General features: G+C 40.3%; 1 non-coding gene across 1 annotated transcript; it reads left to right on the forward strand.

Annotated features, from left to right (window-relative positions):
• Window positions 1–4,548: 4,548 nt before the first annotated feature.
• On the forward strand, window positions 4,549–4,655 carry LOC141135728 (U6 spliceosomal RNA). The gene has a single exon (XR_012243587.1). It is a non-coding gene; the product is annotated as a U6 spliceosomal RNA (small nuclear RNA).
• The last annotated feature ends 2,614 nt before the right edge of the window (window positions 4,656–7,269 follow it).

The following is a 7,269-nucleotide window of genomic DNA, read 5'->3' on the forward strand; positions in this document are numbered from 1 at the left end:
ATGCAAATGTGCGCAAATACGCATAAACGCAACACCTTAGAGACCAGTCACACTGCGCAGAGGAAGCCTTCTAGAGAGATGAATAAGGTATTACAGATTATTCCTCTACCCCTAGACTTATGGAGGATTTAGGCCTGCTCATACCAGGTGTGGTAGGACTGCATTGGGCGGCTATTCCAGCGCAATACAATGCAAAATGCTTTGTCTCTTACCTAGCCAGGTGCAGTGGTGTGCGCTGAAAAAAAGGACAGCATGGAGTACTTTCTTTTAGTGTGGCGCAGAGTCAGGCTATTCAAGATCTCGCACTGCGCTGTGGTCACTCATCCCCCTGCTGGCCAATCAAAATGGCCGAAGACTGGCACCTGGGGGAAGAGTCCAATGCCAAAGAGGGACCTTGTGGCTTTAGTACCACTTTAACCACTTGACCTCTGGAAAGGTTTTACCCCCTTCATGACCTGAGCATTTTTTGCTATTCGGCACTGCGCTACTTTAACTGGCAATTGCACGGTCATGCAACACTGTACGCAAATGAAATTTGTATCATTTTTTTCATACAAATAGAACTTTCTTTTGGTGGTATTTGATCAACGCTGGGTTTTAATTTTTTGCAATGTAAACGAAAAAAGATGGGAAATTTAGAAAAACATATATATTTTATGCTATAAAACATATCCAATAAAAATTTTAAAAATCTAATTTCCTCATGAATTTTGGCCAAAATGTATTCTGCTGTATGTCTTTGATAAAAAAAAAAAATCTCAATAAGTATAAATTATTTGGTTTGCATGTTATAGTGTCTGGTATAGATACTGGAATTTGTATTTATTTGTTTTTTTTTATACTAGTAATGGCAGTGATCAGCAACTTATAATGAGACTGTGATACTGTGGCAGGCAATCTGACACTAACTGACGTTGGCAGGGGGGTACACTAACTGACTGACTGACACTGACATCAATAGTGACATTAAGGCCAGGTTGACATATGTGCGGCTGCAGTTCACAGCATGGGGTCCGATGCGTTTCTGTACACTGGTTCAGGTGCGATTTAGGTCTGAATTTTTGCCAAGGACACACAGGACCCTTTTGCAATTCGGACTGTGGCCACCCTGGACCCGTGTGAACCGGCTCCATTGAGATGCATCCAATTTGCATATATGTGAACCCAGCCTAATACAGTGATCAGTGCTAATACTATACACTGTCACTGTACTAATGACACTGGCTGGGAAGGGGTTAACTTCTAGGGGCAATCAAGGGGTTAAATGTGTGTCTAACAATATTTACTGTGTGTGTTATGTGCTACTTTACTAAGCAATCTTGCTGTTTTTTCCTGCTTTGCAGGCAATAAAAAAACAGCAATATCTCCTGTCAGTGTTCGGAGCTCTGTGTTGTTTACAACACAGAGCTCCCTCCCTTAAATGACGGAACCGATCAGCGGGTGCCGGTAATCAATCAGTGGGCGACACTCGCTGATTGGCTTGTCCTGTGACAAATCACAGCACAGCCAGGGCAGATGGCACGCACCCCCCTACCCAAAGGTGCTGATCATGTATCAGATACGTGATCCAGCGCAGGGCGGCCACCCTGCAGTAGTGTATCTGTTTGGGGCGTTAGGAAAGTGATTAAGGAAAATGGTAGCGACTGGACATGGTTTTCTAACCTGTCCGATATTTTTTTTTTCTCCCCACTGATGTCTGCAGCTTTATCCTCTAATGACTAGGACTACCATTATACCGAGTCTGCAACAATTTCCACTGGACTTTTTAAAGGTGCCCAGCAATACGTGTATAATTGACTGTTCCAAAAATGTCTTTGTATCTGCTGGAAAAGAAAGGTGAGGTGTGTCCCTCCCCTGTGAATTGCTCTTCAGTCTGTATAAGTTGATTTCCCTGCAATTCAGGAGTTATTTCAACATATAAGGCTGTTAAAGTGGCCCCCAGAATGCTGTTGTATGTAAATCATTCTAAGTGGCACATATGAGAACATAAAGAAAAAAAAAATCTAAAAATAGAAACATTTTTAAAGTCTTCATTTTTTAATACTGAAAAAAACTTAAGTATATCCTAAGTATGGTACCTTTTAAAATGCAAGATTAAAAAAATCAAATCTTATATGGTCTTTGCTTAGAGTAAAACCACAAACGGATGTCTAAGAAAACAACTGAACATGAAACGACATTTTCTGGTGGTGTCCATGTGCAGAGCGCAGTGAGCGCGTCAATTTCAGTAGGTGTCACTGTTGTCAGCATTTTTAAGCAGGAATTAGATACAAAGTGATCTGTTGGTTTGAGTTCTATTTCTAGGAAACTAGTAAAGAAACCAAAACCTCAGTAGCTGTCCTTATAGCTTAGACATCCTGTCGTTATGTGAGGCCAAACGGCAATATATTGCAAGCCGAACTCCAGGCAGATATAGGAGACGCACATTATTGCAGCTCTGTTATTAATACTACCTCATTAAATCTAATTTTTAAACGCAAGAAGCGCAGGTAACTGAATTTGACCTATTATCGGCCTTTTGCAGTCCCTGTACAGCAGGGTTTGAGGAAGAAGCAGTACAAAGAGCCAATCCATTCATGTGCCAACAAGAAGCATGCTGATAGGAGGAGACAGCATATAGACAGTGAGATGAGCCCATCACTCTACTGCTTTTGCTTTCACTGTCCAGTCACAAGCTGGGTCCAGAGAGATCTGTGCTCAGAGAAAGTGGGTTGAATGATGCTGACTAGGAATGATGTTCCATTTTTCCCCTACCATGGGTTCAAGGCGAATCCTGCCAGTTCAAGATTTGTGGTTCCAATGCATTTATATGCAGATTCATTAAGCAGGGTTTTTTTTTAAACTATAATTCACTGCAAGGCTCTTAAACTATGGCCATAAGGCTTTGAAGGACCAATAAGGGGGCTTTTGGTTAAGTCAGTCCCCTCTATTTAAAAGGAAAGGGGGGGGGGGTTACACGATAGTCATAGGGGTTGATTTACTAAAGGCAAAGAGACTGTGCACTTTGCAAAGTGCAGTTGCATTATGCAAGTGCAGTTGCTCCAGGGCTTAGTAAATGGGCAGTAAATGGGCTTAGTAAATGACTTAGTAAATGACTTCCATCATCCAATCATGTGCAAGAAAAAATGCATTTTTTTTCCTTGCATGTGATTGGGTATTCTTTACAAAGAGAACCTTTACCTAATTTACTTAGTTCTGGAGCAACTGCACTTGCAGAGAGCAACTGCGCTTTGCAAAGTGCACAGCCTATTTGCCTTTAGTAAATCAACCCCATAGTATCAGTGTATTGGAAGCTGCTCTAAAGAAAGGCTAGGGAGAGCTGACAAACTGCTTAGGGAGAGATTAGGGTCAATTAGGAAACTGTACTTAATAATTCTGATTCTTGTAATTCTGATTCAACTCCATTACTGCCGTTTTTTGGGGTTCTTATCATTGGGGGCTGCTTTGTTTAGTCTTTGTTTTTGTGTTTTGTCTTGTGCTGCAATGCACATGCTGCACCCTAATGAAATTTATATTGTGCTTTCCCGAAAATAAGACCGGGTCTTATATTAATTTTGGCTACAAAAAAAAACACACTAGGACTTATTTTCAGGAGATGTCTTATTTATTTACGGTATGTACAAAAAAAGTCAGCATTATGACATTCTTTAATCCCAAAAATATACCTTAGTTAAAGTCATTGTAAAAGCATGTAATCCGTTTTGTAAAAAGATGATATAATGTCCAGTGCGTCTCCTTTTATAACTTTATTGTGGAAAATACCTAATTAACAGCGCTGCTGGATGCTCACATGACCCACGGAAGCTCTTCTTCCCCGCTGCAAGCACTGTAGAGGGAGGAGCCGCTGACGTCAGCACTGTGAATAAGGTATTTTTGACAATAAAGGAGATGCACTGGACATTATATAATCTTTTTACAAAGCGGAGTATATGTTTTTACAAGGACTCTACTAGGGCTTATTTTCGGGGTAGGGCTTATATTGCAGCCCTCCCCGAAAATCACGCTAGGTCTAATTTTCGGGGTAGGGATTTTTTATCGGGGAAACACGGTATCACGCACCCCTGCCCAGAAGTACAAAATCACGTCCATGTATGTGATTCAGCGCATCAGGACCGTCCTGCTGCAGTGTAAGTGCAGTCCTGAAGCAGTTAAAGGATGACATTTTGGGGTTTTCATTTCTCTTGCTAGTTTATTTTTATTTTATGTTGATAAGGCCTTTTCTTAAGTTCAGGGTATTCAATGGGCAGCATTCACTTGTTACTGACCATCTGTTCTTAGGGCTGCTCTTTGTTTGCTGTATTATTTCGAAAAAAAACGCAGTGCAAGAACAGTGTTCACTCAAAACACCTCACATTATATCACTTACACTCACCACACCATTTTTCCCATAGATTTAAAAAAGTTAGGCGTACACCAGTTGGGGCTAGTATCCATTAGTAAACTGTCCTTCTGTGGGACAATTTTTTGCTGCTGTATTCTCTGCTGTATCCTATGATATTTGTCGCTAGTAAAGTTTGGCCTGGTCTTGCTGTTAAAAATTGGCCTACTGTGCTTGCTTCGGCAGCACATATACTAAAATTGGAACGATACAGAGAAGATTAGCATGGCCCCTGCGCAAGGATGACACGCAAATTCGTGAAGCGTTCCATATTTAAAAAAAAAAAAAAATTGGCCTACTGCTGGCAAATCTTAAACTGCTGTCCTCCTAATTCTTGTAGTATAACACTTACCTGTACTCATTTTCTCTAGCACATATCAATCAATTCTCGTACATTAAAAATGTTCTCCTGTTGGCTAATTTTGAGCTGCTGTATCACCTGTGGCCCCTAATTCCCAATGAGAGTTTGAAAGAAATCAGCCAGTGGTAGGACAGTGTGTCAGAGACAGCCACAGCACAATACTTGCCGATTTCCATCTGGTGGTCAAAGCAGTGATGTTTTAAAAAAGCATGGGCCAATGCTAAAAGTACCTAAAAAAAAAACACCCTTTTTTTTTCAAAGTCAATCAGATTTGGATGCTGCTATATGTAAGCCAAGCTTGTTCCCCATGGCAGTGCTCAACTTCACATGCCCATTTTTTACAGGAATGTCCCTATTATCTCTAAAAGTTACAAGAATTTAAAAACAGAATCTGCTTTTGGAAGAGTTCTTTGGGAGTTGCTGCTAAGTTTGATTTAGCTGAATTTCAAACGGGATTTGCTGAACCCTTGATGAATCGAACTGGGGAAGATTTTTCCTTCCCTGATGCTGACCATTAGATTGGGAACATTTAGCAGCAGAAAAAAAGTACTTCAGGGGAAATTTTGGGATTGAAGGTGATTGTTGCAGTAAAAGCTGGTTTTGCTATTCTAGCTTTTTATCTTGTTACTTTTTGCTGGAGTTGTGCTTTGATGGAGGCCATACAAACTGCAGTGACTAATGTTAGTTTGGGATAAGGCACCTACTACCATTAGTTTAATGAAGCACATTTTTCAGAGGCTCGCCCTACAGGCCAGAAGGCAGAATTAACAGCAGATGTATGGAAACAATGTATAGCACAATTCCTCTTTTTGGTAACGTTGGCTTATTAACCCCTTCAAGACCAAAAGTACTAACAATAGATGCCCAAACAAAATTTACCAATATCGGTATGCATTGAATAATGTGTAAGTATGACCAAAACCTATACACCCAATCTGCCGCGCTACCACACCACAGTACAAAAATTTGTTTTGCCCCTTAAAGGTAAACTTTACAATAGTAAATAAATTCAAGATGTGTACTAACTGAAAGTGAAGTATAGTAAAAGCTTTGTACTGTACATTACAATTTTTTTGAGTTTTGGTTCTTGGTTGAATATGATCAAAGCCTTCAACCTGTTGGTTTTGCTTCCTTCCTGAAAAGGCACAGTTTTGTTTGCTGGCCCCCTGCCAAGGAGCCGAGCAAAACATATACTGTTCTCTGTACAATACTTTTACCAAACCTGTGCAAACCTACACACCCATATACACTCCCAAGTCAGCTTCTCATATATTGCTTTCGTTCGAGCTCCGTCTTGTCCAAACAAGTCATAGACCAGATTTGACTTTATTCACAAATAGATTTAACACATGTAGGGAATGAAAACTAGTGATTTAACTTCGATAGTTATATATAAAACACTTTTTGTGTACTGTGTTGCACAGGTAGGCAATGTTTTGATTGTGGAGAAAGAAAAAAATGAAGATGCATTGTGTCTATTGGCCTGGTAGGTGGCAGAGATGAGCAAGCTTGGACCTGTCATCTGTCAGGACAGGCATTCACCAAAATCTATTGAGGATTAGGAATTTCTCCTGTGTTGTTGAAATGTTGATATGCAATGTTTAAAATGGTATTCCTCCCTTGATACTAATACTGAGCTGCTTACACTATGGCTTTAAGGTATAGTTGAATAGAAAGTTGCAATGCCAAAGCAATTTTAAAAAGGAACCACGGTCCCTTTATAAATCTTTTTTTAGATTTTGAGGTTGAATTACTAAAGGCAAATAGACTGTGCACTTTTCAAAGTGTAGTTGTACTCTGCTAGAGCAGTTGCTCCAGAGCTTAGTAAATAAGCAGAAGCTCTGCTGACTTCCACCATCCAATCACGTGCTAGCAAAAATGCTGTTTTTCTATTTTCCTTGCACGGGATTGGGTATTGTTTGCAAAGTGAAGCTTTACCTCATTTACTAAGCTCTGAAGTAACTGCCCTTGCAGAGTTCAACTGCAAAGTGCACAGTCTATTTTCCTTTAGTAAATCAACCCCATGGTGTACATGAAAAAGAAATGAGCTTTGAATGTAAGTAGTAGTACATTAATCTCCCCAGCGGTATTCCCGAGTGTGGCTCGGGGTGAATTTTCAGTACCAAAAGCGGTAACCCCAAGCCACACTCGGGATCCCATCACAGGATTCAGGCAAAAATACTTACCTTGTCCCCAGGATCCTGTGATGTCTTCCAGCTGTGTGTGCGAGCCATGTCTCCGCTCAATCTATCACAGTGCCGAGCTCCATTCCCTGCAAATGTTGCGACGCACGGGGATGGAGCACGGCACCAAATTAAAAAAAGTTAAAAACACATTACACATATAGTATACTGTAATCTTACAGATTGCATTACTGTATCAAATAATTTCACATCCCTTTTGTCCCTAATGGTTTGTCCAGTGCCCTGCATGCAGTTTTATAGTATATATACTGTTCTTTCTGCTTGGAAACTTGAGATTGGCCATAGCAACCAAAAAGTGTCCCTTTAAAATCAAAAGCGATAATAAA

The sequence above is a fragment of the Aquarana catesbeiana genome, linkage group LG03 (genome assembly GCF_042186555.1).
Source record: "Aquarana catesbeiana isolate 2022-GZ linkage group LG03, ASM4218655v1, whole genome shotgun sequence".
In the NCBI taxonomy this organism is placed as follows: domain Eukaryota; kingdom Metazoa; phylum Chordata; class Amphibia; order Anura; family Ranidae; genus Aquarana; species Aquarana catesbeiana.